At 38.4% G+C, this 17,606-nt stretch overlaps 1 long non-coding RNA gene across 1 annotated transcript in view; it reads left to right on the top strand.

Moving 5' to 3' along the window:
- LOC103096175 (uncharacterized) overlaps nt 1–17,606 on the top strand; it is a 62,196-nt gene that overhangs the window by 32,428 nt on the left and 12,162 nt on the right. Inside the window, exons 3-4 of the long non-coding RNA XR_008913928.1 lie at nt 3,635–3,796; nt 12,732–12,813. This is a non-coding gene — a long non-coding RNA (uncharacterized LOC103096175). The remainder of the gene's footprint in view (nt 1–3,634; nt 3,797–12,731; nt 12,814–17,606) is intronic.

Below are 17,606 nucleotides of genomic sequence, written 5' to 3'. Positions count from 1 at the left end.
AGCTCTTAGAAATTAAAAGGAAGAGAATGAAGGAAGCAGACAGAGCTGGAAAAAATAAATTAAGTGGAAGACAGCTGTCTGAAACATCATAATCTTGACACATCTTATCTCCAGCTCCTGGAGAAAGCTGGCAGCAGTGAAAAGTGGATGAATCTTTGTTCCAAGAAATGGATGACTTGCAGCCAGAGGAGAAGATGATTCTAATTACAATCTGATTGATTTTGAGTGAACTAATGACCGGACTGACTGATGAACTGGTGGTGTTGGCAGGGTGAGAATCCCTGTCCTTGTGTCACCTCTCACAGAGAAATCAGAACACCATTGCTTCTGTGGCTGAGATAAATGTGTACTGGTTTCTTTTCCTTTTTTTCCTAAGAAAAATAATTTTCATTTCCAGGAGAGTATTCTTCTGATGATTTTCATCATTGTGCTTCCTGAAAATGCCTAGAAAATCTCTCCTCACTCTAAAGCAAGACAATTCTTGACTTCAAGGAGCTTACACCCCCCCTTTCTCACTTTTATTTTTTTTTAATTAATTTATTTAGTCAATTTAGAACATTATTCCTTGGTTATAAGAGTCACATTATTTCCCTCCCTTCCCTTCCCCCACCCTTCCCATAGTCGATGCACAATTCCACTGGGTATCACATGTGTCCTTGATCAGAACCTATTTCTATGTTGTTGGTGTTTGCATTAGGATGTTCATTTAGAGTCTACATCCCCAACCCATATCCCCTCGACCCATGTAATCAAGCAGTTGTTTTTCTTTGGTGTTTCTATTCCCACAGTTTTTCCTCTGGATGTGGATAGTGTTCTTTCTCATAGATTCCACCGGGTTGTTCAGGATCACTGCATTGCCACTAATGGAGAAATCCATTACGTTCGATTGTACCACAGTGTATCAGTCTCTGTGTACAGTGTTCTCCTGGTTCTGCTCCTCTCGCTCTGCATCACTTCCTGGAGGTTGTTCCAGTCTCCATGGAATTCCTCCACTTTATTATTCCTTTGAGCACAATAGTATTCCATCACCAACATATACCACAATTTGTTCAGCCATTCCCCAATTGAAGGGCATCCCCTCATTTTCCAATTTTTGGCCACCACAAAGAGCACAGTTTTGAATATTCTTGTACAGGTCTTTTTCCTTATTATCTCTTTGGGGTACAAACCCAGCAGTGCTATGGCTGGATCAAAGGGTAGGCAGTCTTTTAGTGTCCTTTGTTCATAGTTCCAAATTGCCCTCCAGAATGGTTGGATCAATTCACAACTCCATCAGCAATGAATTAGTGTCCCCACTTTGCCACATCCCCTCCAGCATTCATTGCTTCCCTCTGCTGTCATGTTAGCCAATCTGCTAAGTGTGAGGTGATACCTCAGAGTTGTTTTGATTTGCATCTCTCTGATTATAAGAGATTTAGAACATTTTTTCATATGCTTATTAATAGTTTTGATTCCTTTATCTGAGAACTGCCTGTTCATGTCCCTTGCCCATTTATCAATTGGAGAATAGCTTGATTTTTTGTACAACTGGTTTAACTCTTTATAAATGTGAGTAATTAGACCTTTGTCAGAGATTTTTGTAATGAAGATTGTTTCCCAATTTGTTGCTTCCCTTCTAATTTTGGATGCATTAGTCTTGTTTGTACAAAACCTTTTTAATTTGATGTAATCAAAATTATTTATTTTACATTTTGTGTTTTTTTTTCTAGCTCTTGCTTTGTTTTAAAGTCTTTCCTTTCCCAAAGATCTGACATGTATACTCTTCTGTGTTCACCTAATTTGCTTATAGTTTCCTTCTTATATTCAGGTCATTCACCCATTCTGAGTTTATCTTGGTGTAGGGTGTGAGATGTTGATCCAAACCTAGTCTCTACCACACTGTCTTCCAATTTTCCCAGCAGTTTTTGTCAAATAGTAGATTTTGGTCCCAAAAGCTGGGATCTTTGGGCTTATCATAGACTGTTGCTTCAGTTATTTACCCCAAGTCTATTCCACTGATCCTGCCTTCTATCTCTTAGCTAGTACCAAATTGTTTTGATGACCACAGTATAGTTTGAGATCTGGGATTGCAAGTCCTCCTTCTTTCACATTTTTTTTTCATTATTTCCTGGGATATCCTTGATCTTTTGTTCTTCCAAATGAACTTTGTTATGTTTTTTCTAATTCAGTGAAAACATTTTTTGGTAGTTCAATGGGTATGGCACTAAATAAGTAAATTAATTTGGGTAGGATGGTGTTAGCTCATTCTACCCATGAGCAATCAATGTTTTTTGAATTGTTTAGATCTAGTTTTAGTTGTGTGGAGAGTGTTTTGTAGTTGTGTTCATATAGTTCTTATGTTTGTCTCGGCAGATAGATTCCCAAGTATTTTATATTGTCTAGAGTGATTTTGAATGGGATTTCTCTTTCTAGTTCTTGCTGCTGAGCTGTGTTGGAGATATATAGAAATGCTGATGACTTGTGTGGGTTTATTTTGTATCCTGCAACTTTGCTAAAGTTGTTGATTATTTCCACTAGCTTTTTAGTTGATTCTCTAGGATTCTTTAAGTAGACCATCATATCATCTGCAAAGAGTGATAGTTTGGTCAAGGAGCTTACATTCTAATAGTGAGAGACAACACAAATAAAGTAATGGTGGCCAGTTGGGAATTCAGTGGTCTGAGTTGGGAAGACAGAGGGAAGGTAAGAAAATTCCCTTGGGCAGTCAAATAATATGTTCTTATTTAAAATAATGGCAGGGGATTTGGTGATGTTGGGGAAGATGGAATAGAGATGGCTAGGGTGGTTGGTCAAATGTAATGTGAAGCAAGGTCTTGGAATGACTAGGGATACTGGACCATGTGTGTTTGTCCTGGTTGATATACTAATCAGAACAGCACCCTCCTAAGGGAATGGTTCCAAAGCTTAATGGATTGTCACTAGGGCAAGGTCTCAAGAGATCCAGTGGTCTGGAAGGAAGATGGCATGTATGGTAAAGTCTTTGAATGTACTATATGTATTATGTATTGTAAAATGTGGTACCATAAATACTACATAATTCTCCTGATTTGATACAGACTTAATTTCCCCCTAACTTTTCTCAGAACCCTTTGACTTTCATTTAGTTAGATTTACAAAAAATAAAGTGAAAAGCATATTATTCTATATTTTATTCAATATAACTAAATGTTCCACAGAAACCAAAAGTATCTGCCCTAAAAGGGAAAAATAGGTATTCTAAATATTGTGAATGATTCTATTTATGTAAGAAGTTTCAAACTTTTTTTTTTAATCCTACGTGTCTCCTGCATTTCCTTAAAAAAAGATTGTAAAACTTGGACCTAAGCAATATAAAGGTAGAAAAATGCAGCAAATTGAATATTAATGCAATTGAAAAAACTCTCATAATATGAATTATAAATGCTAACTCTTAAGCAGGGTAATGTAAACTGTAAGCAATACTGCCCAACTGAAGGATGCTTTGTAATACATTTCGCTTTTTCCTCTGGTGAGACTAGTCATCATCAGGCAATGGGCTATTTAGTGAAAGCAAGCTAAAGAACAGAAGTCTAATTGTTGCTTACCTTTGGCCATATATATCTCTTGCTTCTTCCCTAGACAAATATGGCCAACGCCCCGTTTGTTTGTATTTAAGGTACAGATGTACACCCATCTTGGGAACAATTCCTGCCTTGTCTGGAAATAGCTTTGGGGATGAAGCCTGATGTAATGTAGCAATTCTCAAAGTTTGGCCTGAGGAACCCTGCAGGACTTTGAGACCCTTTCAAGTATTTTCAAAACGATTCTCATAAAAATGGTAAGGCACTTTAATTTCTAATATGGTAAATATTGACAGATATACCCATATTAATAAAAGTTCTTTTTTGGTAGGGAGGAGGAAGGTCTTTAATAATTTTTTAAGAGTATAAAGGACTCCTGAGACTAAAAAGTTTGGGAATCAACCATTGCTATAGTGCTCTGATCTTAGAGTAAGAAAGATTTGCATTCATATTCTATTTCAGAAACTAGCTGTGTGACCCTGAATAAATATCTTAATAAACAAATATTTATTGAATGCCTACTGTGTGTCAGATGAGATAGCAAAGTAGCACAGTGGAGAAATTGTTGGACCTAGACTAAGGAAGACTCAAGTTCAAATCTGACATCAGACACTTACTAGCTGTGTGACCCTGGGCAAGTCATGGTTTGCCTCAGTTTCCTCATTTGTCAAGTGAGGTAGAAAGGGAAATGGCAAATCGCTCTAGAATCTTTGTCAAGAAAACCACAAATGCAGTCAGAGTCAGACACGATTGCAACAACTGAACAATGTGTCAGGCACTATGCTAGGTATTGGGAGATGCAAAGAGAAAGCTAAAACAATTCTTAAGCTGGGGTTTATGTACCTATTTGTGTGTCATGGCAGTCTGTTGAAGCCTATGGACCCCTTTTCAGAATCATATTTTTAAATTCACCAAATAACAAGTATAGGACTACAAAAGAAACTGAAGGTGAGTGAAAATAAGGATGCTATTTTTTTTTTACTCTAGCCAAATTCCTGGACTCCCTGAAATTTATATCTCAGATAACAAACTTCTGCCTTACACTCTCACTCAGGTTTCTTCATCTGTAAAATGGGGATCTGACCTGGAGCACCTACTTGTTTGGGTTGTTGTGGGGTCTAAATGATGATGTTTGTAAATTGCTTTGCAAACTATGAAGTGCTATGTAAATGTCATTTGTGATCATTTAAAAATCAGCCAAGTATACTAGACATTATCTCAGAATCAGGACCACCAGTGCCACATTCTCCTTTGTATTCAGTTCAGAAACATTTCTTAAGCTCAAACTGTGTGCAGACCAACATGCTAGATTTTTGAGGAAATGCGAAGATGATCACATATTCCTTATTCTTATAAAATCTAGCATCTAAGAGGGGAGGCTGAACAAATTGTGGTATATGATGATGATGGAATACTTTTGTGCTATAAGGAATGATGAACTGGAGGATTTCTATATGAACTGGGTGAAATGAGCAGAACCAAGAGAACATGGTACACAGAAAGTGAAACATTGTGGAATGATCAAACATAATGAACTTCTCTGCTAGCAGCAATGCAGTGATCCAGGACATTCCAGAGGGACTTATGAGAAAGAACGCTATCCACATTCAGAGGAAGAACTGTGGGAGTAGAAATGCAGAAGAAAAACATATGCCTTATCACTTGTTTTGGGTTTTGGTTTCAAAAGACTGCTTTATTGCAAAAAGGAATAATATGGAAATAGGCAACATAACCCAGTGGCATTGCTTGTCAGCTCTGGGGGCAGGGAGGGAAGAGAGGAGGGAAAGAAAATGTATCATGGAAACATGGAAAAAATTTTTTTTTAAAATTAAAAAAAAAAGAATCTAAGAGGGGAGATACAACATTCTGTCAATATATTTTTATATTCAAGGATACACACATATATTACAAAATAAGGAATATATTAAAATAGGTAATATTATGGCATATGTTACAAAATAAGCAATATTACAGTATATTTATATTATAAAATAAGTAATGTTACAGAATATACATTAAAATACATACACATATTACAGAATAAGTCCCAATAACTGAGCCCTAAAGGGGAAAACAAAGCACCTTGTGAGGCACAAAGTTTCCATAGTTTCCAACTGGGAACAAAGTTTGGAAGGAGAAAGGGCATCAACAGAGACAGGAGGAGATGAAACACTCAAATGTACTTCCTGAATTTCATCTCTTCTGTCTGTATTGATAGAAGCATATCCTATCCCTTAAACTGTGGGCTACTCCCTTCCATTACTGACCTCCTGCCTCTTCCTAGCTTCTGATATATGAATGGACTTTTGACTCTCCCACCTGTGGCATCTCCAGCCATCACTCTTCATTGGGCTTGGAATAACTGGTCTATTGGTCAGAAGGTCAAAGTTTTCATTATTTTGGTAGAATACAGTATGGTCCCTGGTATATAGCAGAAAAAATCATAAAGAGAGAAAGAGAATTTGTTCTTACTGACTCCTTTTCAACCTTCTCCAGAGTCACTCTGTTCTTGGGCAATTTTATCATCCTAATTTATCATTTGTTTTCTCCAGCTGGAGGCCATCCAGGCAAATCCCTGCGTTCCTCCATAGAGTGTTGTGGAAGTAAAATCCCCCCCAGGGAATAGTGAGGCCTGATCACCCTGCCAGGATTGAGACCTATTAAACATTAAATGTGACTTCCTCTAATTGAAATTAAAAACTGTGCTTGGCATTGGAGGCAAAGAAGATGTGATTGGATATAAAATATGTATAGCTCTTAACTCCTCCAGGGTTGTTTGGAATGACTCTGAATAAGTTACCAAGCATAAATAATTTCTCTCCTCACCAGCCAAGGCTTCTTGGATTTTAATGGAGGTAGAATGTCATTTTAATAAAGGGAAGTCATTGATTTATGGATGTGAAGAAAGCAGGATTTCTTGCCTCCTTCAAATAAGCTCATCTTAGTTTTGACCAGGATGAGACTAATCAGAATTATATGCTCAAGAGTAGATTCTTTTTTTTTTTTCCTGAGTTTTTGAGACTGTATCGGTGGCCATACGGTTGAGGGCACTGTTTGCCCATTACTGATACACAGGCTGAACAAAAGAGTATGAGGGAATAGTTTGGTGGAGAAGCAAAATGTGACCAATGTTGTCTGCTTCCCCCTTTTTAATAGAATGTATTTCTTCTTCTATTTGGTTCTTCCCATCCACTGCAAAATAGCTTTCCTCAAAACTCTCTCGTTTGCACAAGTGAATAGATGGAAGTTTCCAATGGTCACTTTTTGATGGTCAAAGGCTTTAAAAACAACACTGTTTTGATAGAGAGAATGTGTGACGTAATTGAAGAGCAGTAGACCATCTTCCTTTCTCTCCTTGAATCATGTTTGTCTCCTAGTCTCTTCCCCTCTTTCCACTAAATAGACTTGTTCATTCCTAATTATGAGATTTTATTGGTGCTCCTCCTGTCCAGAATATTCTTTCTCTCATTTCTAAACATGGAATTCTATTCCTCCTTCTATGTGCCACTTAATTCTTACTTCATCTACAAAACCTTCTGGAGTATTTCAATCTTCCTTCTTTGAAGTTCTGGGTGAAGGGCTTGGATAACCAGAGAACCCCAGTATTAAAGCAGGAATCTAACTGAATCTAGTCAGCATTTTTTTTAAATAAAAAGGAAATAACCCTTACCTTCTGTCTTAAAATCAATATCAAGTATTGATTCCAAGGCAGAAGAGTGGAAAAGGCTAGACAATGGGGTCAAGTGACTTGTCCAGGGTCACACAGCTAGGAAGTGTCCACCTAGCTGCCCACCTCCCCAGCATTTATTAAGTGCTTACTGTGAGAAACCCCAGGCTAGATGATAGCAATGCTAAGATGATGACGAAGACACCACCACCACCACCACCACCACCAAACTAGTCCCTGTCCTATTGGAGTTTACCTTCTACTGGGGAGAATATCCAGTCCAACCCATACAGGAGGCTAGAAAAAAAGAAATAGGAAAGTGTTGAGTTCTCTCATCTCTTTAAAGTGACATCTGATAGTCCACTTTATATATGAAAGTGCCTTAAAGACTCATAGAATGTCAGGACTCAAATAGATCTTGTGATTCAGAATGTTAGAGTTGGAAATAATTTAGTCTATAGAATGCTAGACAGAAGGATGTATAAAAGAACAGGCACTGCTTGCAAAGCATTCTTCCTCTAGCATTCTATAGAACCCTGACATGTCTAATACTGTTATAATTAAAATTAATTTTGGATACATATTAAATTTATAATTATTTATTTGTGTGTGAGAGAGAGAGAGAGAGAGAGAGAGAGAGAGAGAGAGAGAGAGAGAATGAACAGTATAATTAGGTCTCCAAGGTTAATTGGGTCCTTCGACTCCAGGTTCCCTCTTGGCTACTGATGCTACAAGGGACAGCTTCTCCAAGCCTGAGCTTCTTGGGGCTTCAAGGAGTTGTGGGTCCAATGCAAGAGGTTGTAGGCCTAGAGCAAGTCATATGGCCAGACAAGATAAGAACAAGACTGTTCAGTGGAAAGATAGAAGCACTGGTCCTGAAAGAGAAAATGGCAGAGCCTCGTGCTTGGTCTGCTGGTCTTGGCTACCTAGATTTTCTAATTGACCAGAGTTTTACTTCAGTCCCCACCTTAGCAGATAACGTGTCACATACATTGACTTCTGCTGATCAGGAATTATGCCGTCACAATGGCAAATTAAAACATATGACTCAATGGCACCTATCTATGAGATAAGTCTTTCTGGAATTGGGTTCCCCAAAGTATTTCATTCACACAATAAAATTGGTCACTTCATTAAATACTCAATTGAATTCTTCTCTAATTTCTTATACACATCCTAGCTTTTGTGAATTATAAGATACTTATAAACAGATTATGAACTTTGCATTTTTTTGGTACTTTCACAGAACCTAGTACCATGCTAAATTGCATCCAGTTTATTACTCTCCCTCATGTACACTATGTTCTAACAGTTCTAACCAAACTGTTCTGTTAAGCTATTGGTTTAGAGTATAAAGTGATAGACCTGGAGTTAGGAAGACCTAAGTTCAAATCCAGCTTCAGGTACTTACTGGCTATGTGACTCTGGACAAGTTACTGTCAATTCCTTCATCTGTAAAAATGAGGATAATAGTATCACATACCTCCCAAGGTTGTTGCAAACATAATGTGATTTTAAGACACTTTATAAATTGTGATATTTGTAATGTATAATATATTATTCTTGATAAAATCTATTATATATGAATATGTGTTTGTGTAACATATAATTTATGTAATTTATAATATGCTTCAAGTGATATATCAATGGTAAAATGCTGATGCTATATTCACGTAAGTGGTAAAATCTCCTGTGCCTGGATTATACAACCCTCCTTACTTCTGCCTCTCAGAATCCCTCACTTCCTTCAAGGTTCAGGTGGGATACCATCTCTTCTGAAGAGTCTTTCTTGAATCCCCTAGTTGATAATGCTCTTTCCCTCCTCAAATTATTTTATTTATTTTGTACACATTATCTCTACCACCACCCCTTAGAGGATAAGGTTTTAGAAGGCAGGAGGATAAATTTCTCCTCCTCTTTCTCTCTCTCTCTCTCTCTCTCTCTCTCTCTCTCTCTCTCTCTCTCTCTCTCTTTCTCTCTTTCTCTCTATCCCTCCCTCCCTTTCTCTGTATCTGTCTTTCTGTCTCTATTTCCATCTCTCTGTATCCCTTTCTCTCTCTGTTTCTGTCTCTCTGTCTCTGTCTCTGTCTATCTTTCTGTCTCTCTGCCTCTCTCTCTTTCTGTCTCTTTCTCTCTCTCTCTCATTCTCTTTCTGTCTCTCTCTCTTTTATCCCCCTCCCTCTGTCTCTGTCTCTTTGTCTCTCTCTCTCTCTCTCTCTCTCTCTCTCTCTCTCTCTCTCTCTCTCTCTCTCTCTCTCTCTCTCTCTCTCTCTCTCTCTCTCTCTCTTTCTCTCTATCCCTCCCTCCCTTTCTCTGTATCTGTCTTTCTGTCTCTATTTCCATCTCTCTGTATCCCTTTCTCTCTCTGTTTCTGTCTCTCTGTCTCTGTCTCTGTCTATCTTTCTGTCTCTCTGCCTCTCTCTCTTTCTGTCTCTTTCTCTCTCTCTCTCATTCTCTTTCTGTCTCTGTCTCTTTTATCCCCCTCCCTCTGTCTCTGTCTCTTTGTCTCTCTCTCTCTCTCTCTCTCTCTCTCTCTCTCTCTCTCTCTCTCTCTCTCTCTCTCTCTCTCTCTCTCTCTCTCTTTCTGTCTCTGTCTCTCTCTCTCTTTTATCCCTCCCTCCCCCCCTGTCTCTGTGTTTGTTTCTCTGACTCTCCCTTTCTCTGCATCTCTTTGTCTCTCCCTGTCTGTCTCTCCCTTTCTCTGGGTCTCTTTGTCTCTGTCTCTGTTTCTCCTTCTGTGTTTGTAGGGTTGAGTATATTGTGCCCATGTGATAAATGTTTGCCAGATTGGAGTAGAGCAGGGACCATTGCCTTGCCCATAGTAGGCACCTGATAAAGTCTTTCTTGTTGCTGATTCACTTGATAAATATTCACTGACTTGATTACACTTCCAGATTGGCTTGTAGGCCTGTGCACACTTTGCACTTCTTGCTGGAGGCCATGGTTTTTTATTTTAAGTAGCAGCCTCAAGTGCTCTCCTGACCTGCTTTCTGGATTTTTTCCAGTTTCCATTTAGCAGGCCTCAGACGCTTAGTATTTCGAGTTCAATAGCATCCATAGAGAAGAGAAGCAATAAGAAAAACTGAGGGAGAGGAGCCAAAAGCAATTCAACCGGTATGTGGACTGCGTTCAGCTCATTGAATGGAAGTTGGAACTTGAATCAGAGCAGTTCTTGTCTTTGGCTGCCTCCAGAGAGAATGCAAGGAGAGTGAAGGAAAATCAGATTGCTCACCTAGTTAGCCGCCTATGAAAAGTCCTATTCAAAAGATGATTACACATATTTATAAGTGTACACAAGTAAGTTTTGGTGCATGCCACTGGGTCCCTGAAATGGAACCGGCTTTTTTCTCCCCATAAAGATGAACAAATAGCTGAGGCTATGACAGTGTAGTAAGATTTGCTGTATTCTGAGACTATGGAGCACGCTAGCTCCAGAAGTATATTATAACAGATATGTATCTACACACATAGATGTAAATGCACATACATATACACACGTGAATTTTTACCATCAATATGAAAACAAATAACACGTATTATTTATCTGTTAGTGCTCAGTGTTAAGAATGAGTTTTGGTAATCATTTCAATTTCAGTCAATATTTCTTAAATGCTTTCTAGGTATAAGAGAAGAGATGGCTAGGCACCGAGGAGGCAAAGACAAAGGTTCTCTCCCTGTCCTCAAGGAACTTATATTTCCTGCTGGTGTGCTGTGCATATAAATGAGTAATTCCAAAGACATTTGAGGGGGGAAAGAGTACTAGTAACTGTAGGGGGTGGGATATAATCAGTGAATAAGGAAATAGAAATAGAATTTAAGAAGTTGAAGGGAAGAGTAAGAATATGACCAAGTGCACAGGGGTAAAAGGCAACCCAATTTGGAAAGGCATGAGGGATCACTTTGTAGGATATCTAAAACAGTAGAAGATACTGAATGAATGTAGACCATAATGGGGCAGCTAGATGTGCAATAGAAAAAGCATCACACCTTGAGTCAGGAAGATTCATCTTCATGATAGTCGCTAGCGAGCTGTGTGACCCTGGGCAAGTCATTTTACTTTATTTGCCTCAGTTTTCTCATCTGTCAAATGAACTGGAGAAGGAAATGGCAAACCACTCTAGGACTTTTGCTAAGAAAACCCCATGCACAGCATGATCCACAGGGTTATGAAGAGTCAAACCTAACCAAATAACAATAAAAGACAAAGGACTTACAGAGAATATATGTAAAAGTCAGAAGAAATCTCCAGGTGACATAATTTTTGAAATCCTAGAATTGAAAAGAAGTTTCTTGCTAAGAGAACAACAGTTCACTCTATTGGAGTAAAGGTCAAGTAGAGAAGCTTTGTTGTCATTACAAACCACAGCAAAATGCGATCATTTGACAACATTTCTCTTGACAGCAGTGACTGACCATGTCACTGATTTTTTTAAAAATATATTTTATTTGATCATTTCCAAGCATTATTCGTTAAAGACATAGATCATTTTCTTTTCCTCCCCCCCCACCCCCCATAGCCGACGCGTAAGTCCACTGGGCATTAGATGTTTTCTTGATTTGAACCCATTGCTTTGTTGATAGTATTTGCATTAGAGTGTTCATTTAGAGTCTATCCTCTGTCATGTCCCCTCAACCTCTGTATTCAGGCAGTTGCTTTTTCTCGGTGTTTCCACTCCCCTAGTTTATCCTTTGCTTATGAATGGTGTTTTTTTCTCCTGGATCCCTGCAAGTTGTTCAGGGACATTACACCGCCCCTGATGGAGAAGTCCATTACGTTCGATTATACCACAGTGTATTAGTCTCTGTGTACAATGTTCTCCTGGTTCTGCTCCTCTCGCTCTGCATCACTTCCTGGAGGTTGTTCCAGTCTCCATGGAACTTCTCCACTTTATTATTCCTTTTAGCACAATAGTATTCCATCACCAACATATACCACAGTTTGTTCAGCCATTCCCCAATTGATGGGCATCCCTTCGTTTTCCAGTTTTGGGCCACCACAAAGAGCGCAGCTATGAATATTTTTGTACAAGTCTTTGTGTCCATTATCTCTTTGGGGTACAGCATTTCACTGATTTTTAAAAATTTTATTTTTGTCATGTAAAACCCACTTCCATGTTGAGCACACTCAGACGAATCCCAAACTCCAAAATGAAATCATAAACGCTCCGATGTGAAAGATAATGTTCTTTGATCTGCATCCACCTAACTCCAACAGTTCTTTTTCTGGAGCTCAGAGGCTATTTAGTCTAATACTCTTCTCAGGGGATAAAAATCCCTTTTTACACCATCAAATGGTCACCCAGTTCTGCTTTAATCATTCGATTGATGGGCTGTTCACTGCCCAATGCATAGCAAGTTACCTGCTTGGAAAACTCTCTACAGGGTCATGTTCTTTTCACTTGAGGCTCAAAGCCCAACTGGTCTGGAAAGTATATTGTCAGCGTAGTGCCCTTAAGCATTCTTTTTGCCTTAGATTGTGTCTAGAGAGATTTTTGTGACAGCTTTTCTTTTGTTTAATTTTCTAGGTATGCACTTGTTTGCCATCAAACTGAGGAAAAGACAGAAAATCTGTCTGTGACTCAATCATCTCCCTGAAGCAAATGACAGGTGAGACTTCCTCCTTCAAAGCCAGGCTTCAGCTGTATCTCATTGAGTGTCTCTTTTTTTGTTTTTTTTTTTAGTATTTTAAAAAAAATGTGACTGTTTAGCTGTGAGGTTGAAGAAGGGCCTTCTAAGACACATGCCTATAGCAGCAATGGAGAAAACAACTGTTTCAATAGAGCCCTATATTGGTTCTGGTACCGAAATGCCTTTTATATAGTCATTATTTCAATAGTGCGATCTTAGAGACGTTCTTGGGTAAGATTCTCATGGAGTCTTGTTTAGCTCTTCCTTTCTCTTCATTCTTGCCCTACTGATGAGGGAGAATGGCACCAGCCTGAGGGTGTGCATATTGAGGGACATTTTAAAATGGTTTAAAGGTAAAGCACCAGGAGAGTCTAGAGATGGAAACAGAGGAGAGTCGACAAATCCAAAGTAGGGCCATTGGACTGAGAACTCTACTCCTTCTACCAACATGGACTGATGCTCCACGATGATTGTTCTTTGTGAATTTCCATCTTCAAATGTTCAACATCTTAGTTTTATGCATAGGGTGAGACAAAGAGACCTCTAAAGGCTTAGAAATGCCTTTTTGATGAAAGATGGTCTTAGAAAACTACCCGGGTCTCTGTCTGCTTTGGAGGATTTTTAAATTTTGGTTTTTTTTTTTTCTGAATGGTAGAAAGAATACTGGATTTGGAGTTAAAAGACAGGTTCAGATCTCAACACTGTTGATTAATATCTGTATGGATATGACAAGTTACTTGACTGACTGCTTTGGATATTGGCTTTGAAAGGCTTTACAAATGACAAGGCTGCAAGGAAATTTGAAGGAGAGGAAAAGGATTTCTACATATGAAACCGTTTATAGCAGGTCTTTTTAAAATTAGCAAAAAAAAGGGAACCTATGGGATGTGTGTATGTCCTTTTATTGTGGAATAATTAAACAAATTGGTATATGAATGCAATGGGATATTATTGTGGCATAATAAATGATGAAATGAACCATTTCAGAGGAAACTAGTAAGATCTTTATGAACCTACATAGAATGAGGTAGGTTGAACCAGGAGATAACATGACAAACCCCACTGCAACCTTGAAAGACTTTAGAACTCTGATCAGCACAATGACTTATTATGAGTCCAAAAGGAAGAAGATTAAACATATCATTTACCTCTTGGAAAGGAGGTTATGAATTTATTGTTTTTTCCCCTTTTACTTTTTTAAAAGTTTATTTATTTAATTAATTAATTTAGAATATTTTTCTGTGGTTACATGATTTATGTTCTTTACCTCCCCTCCTCCCATTCCCCTCTGGTAGCCAATTCCATTGGGTTTTATATGTGTCATGGATCAAGACCCATTTCCATATTATTAATATTTGCATTAGGGTGATTGCTTAGAGTCTACATCCCTAATCATGTCCCCATCAATCTATGTGATCAAAAAAGGGTTTTTCTTCTGTGTTTCTGCTCTCACAGTTCTTTCTCTGAATGTGGATAGTGCTCTTTTTCATAAGTCTCTCCAAATTGTCCTGGATCATTGCATTGCTGCTACTAGAGAAGTCCATTACATGCAATTGTGCCACAGTGTATCAGTCTCTGTGTACAATGTTCTCCTGATTCTGCTCTTTTCTCTCTACATCAATTCCTGGGGGTCCTTCCAGTTCACATGGGATTCCTCCACTTTATTATTCCTTTGAGAACAATAGTATTCCATCACCAACATATACCACAATTTGTTCAGCCATTCCCCAATGGAAGGGCAGTCCCTCAGGTTCCAATTTTTGGCCAGCACAAAAAGCAGAGCTATGAATATTCTTGTACATATTCTAGTCTTTTTCTCTATTATCTCTTTGGGGTACAAACCCAGCAGAGCTATGGCTGGATCAAATTGCAGTCAGTCTTTTAATGTCCCTTGGGCATAGTTCCAAATTGAGTGTATGAATTTAGATACAATAAGAGGCATAACATTTCTGGACAAGGCTAATGTAGGAGTTTGTTTTGTTGGATTATGGATCTAACTAATGAGAACTTTCTTTTTTAGTTCCCCACCTTTAATTTGCCCAATAATGGGAGTGGTGGTAGAAATAGGAGGAACAGATCAGTAAAAACATATATATATATATTTAAAAATAAGGGAGGGGCAGCTGGGTGGCTTAGTGGATTGAGAGTCAGGCCTAGAGACGGGAGGTCCTAGGTTCAAATCTGATCTCGGACACTTTCCACCTGTGTGAACCTGGGCAAGTCACCTAACCCCCATTGCCTAGCCCTTACCACTCTTCTGCCTTGGAGCCAATACACAGTATTGACTCCTAGGTGGAAGGTAAGGGTTTTAAAATAAAGGGATTATTGTAAAAACGTATCAATAAAAATAAACAAAAGCAAATGATGGGTTGGTCTTAATAGCTCTAAGATCCCTTCTAGCTCTAATTCTGATTTATACTATGATTATTAACTTCAATCATTCAGTAAAGGTCTATGAAGCATCATATATATGTTAGACACTGCGATAAACTCTAGGCATATAAAGAAAAATGTAAAACAGCTCCTGTCCTCAAGGAGCTAATAATGGAAATGAGCTGCACATGGATAGGTATACCCAAAGCACTACAACAGATGCTTGGAGAGGAAAGCACTAGGAGTTTGAATGAATTAGGACTAAGAGCTTATAAAGAACTGAGAGTTGAGTGAAACCAAGGATTTCATAAAGTAAAAATGAGGGAATTTCTTCCAGATATGTGGGATAGCCAATGTAAAGGTATAGTAATGGAAGATATAATTTTATGGGTAAGGAACAGCAAAAAGGCCATTTTGGTTGGACTGTAAAATGCATGGAAGGGGGTAATTTGTAATAAGGTTGAAGAGAAGTTGGGGCCAAATTGTGAAGAGCTTTAAATGCCAAGCAGAAGAGTTAATGATTTATCTGACAAATAATAAACATATTGGGAAATGGGAAGACATTCTTATACCTATGCTTTTGGAAAATCACTTTGACAGTTGGGTAGAGAATGGATAGGAGTGAGAAGAAACTTGAGGCAGGAGGATCAATTGGAAGGCTATTGCAATATCCAGGAGAGAGATGGTGATGACTTGAAGTAGGATTGTGATTTATGAATGGAGAAAATGGAATAGAATTGCTGTTGAGCTGAATGACAAAATTTGGCAGTTGATTGGATATGTGAGGAGTTTTGTTTATGAACTTGGATAACTAGAAGGATGGTGGTGCTTGTGATGGAAAGACGGAAGCTTGGACGAGGAGTAAATATGGTAGTGGTACTGGAGGAAAGAAAGATTTCTGTTTTGGACATGTTGAGTTTGATATACCTATTGGGTGTTCAGTTTCAGGTATTCTACAGATGTTTAAAATTTAAAGAAAAGTCCTCATGTTAGTGTCTCCAATACTAAAGCTGACTCCCTATTGGTAAACACAGTTCACAATATCACAGGAGAAAATGTTAAGAGGAAAACTTCTCTATCCTTGAATGAGCAAACTTTAATTTCTTGTAAATCCCATTAATTCAGAGGCACAGTTACCAGTTTGAGGGTTTCCTCAGGTGAAAGCCATCTTTCCCACAAGTCCTGCCTTGACTGCTGCTCTCTGCCAAGCCAAGGTATGTGGGGAATGTGTTAAAATTTGCTCTTTCCAAATTCCAGCCACTCCTTGGGGCATGCCCACATCTACAGCACAGAAAATTTGAAACATTTCTCAGGCCAGGCCAAGATGAATAAGACTCATCTTTCTGTGCTTGTCTCCCCATTTTAAGATGAGCATGTTCTCACCTTCCCCAAGCCCTTTCCCTTTTGACCCTCATAGTTGTTACTGTTCTCTTCCGTGGATAGCTGTGAAAAGGTAATATTTTCTATATTTTATTGTGTTTTTTCTATTTTGTTAAATATTTTATTAAAAACTATCCTTCTTCCCTACTCTCTTTTTTACTTCTCAGGTATATCAATCCCACTCATCACTATATATTTTTTCTTTTGGTTTAGACCCAGACTCCCATTAGCATAAGAAACTTTCCCATGTAAAAATTCATTCTGTTACCAATGTTATTGTTGTTCTGTCATGAAATGATGTTTTCTTGGCAAAGGTCCTAGAGTGTTTTGCTTTTTCCTTCTCCAACTTATTTTACAGATGAGGAAATTGTAGCAAGTAGGGTTAAGTGAGCTGTCTAGTATCAAATAGCTAGGAAGTATCTGAGACTGAATTTGAACTCATGCAGGTGAGTCTCCCTGATTCCAGATCTGGTGCTCTCTCCATTGTAATACCTGACTGTCCTGGAAGATCAATAGTTCTTCCATTATTTACAGTCTTAAAGTGTTGTCTGGGGCACTAAGAAGTTAAACGATTTAGAAGATGGTCACTCAGCTAGTTGGTATCTGAGGCAAGACTTGAAATGAATTTTCCTTATCTCCAAGGCCAGGGCTGTGTTGCCTTTTATCTATGAATATCATGAGGCAAACAACAGTTATGGGGACTCACCTATGATTTCATGGTGTAGAGCAGTGGTATGAAACTCAAATAGAAACAGGGGCCCCTGATCCTTACAGGAAGACCCTGTAGGCTGTGTATTGACTTAGTTTTTAAAAGGTACTATTTTCTATGCTTTATTGTATTTTTATCTATTTTATTAAATATTTTCCAATTATACTTTAAATCTAGTTCTGGTTCACTCTGCAGTGTCATGGGCCACATGTAGCCTGTGCCCTGTGCTTGATACCTCTGGTTATAGAGAGTTCCTTTGATGTTCTACCAATGCAAGTCAGCACCTTTTCAGGATCCAAGTCTTTGAACT

Source organism: Monodelphis domestica, chromosome 8 (genome assembly GCF_027887165.1).
Source record: "Monodelphis domestica isolate mMonDom1 chromosome 8, mMonDom1.pri, whole genome shotgun sequence".
Classification (NCBI taxonomy): Eukaryota; Metazoa; Chordata; class Mammalia; order Didelphimorphia; family Didelphidae; genus Monodelphis; species Monodelphis domestica.
Note: the sequence above shows the minus strand (reverse complement) of the source record. Positions and strands in the feature narration are given on the sequence as shown.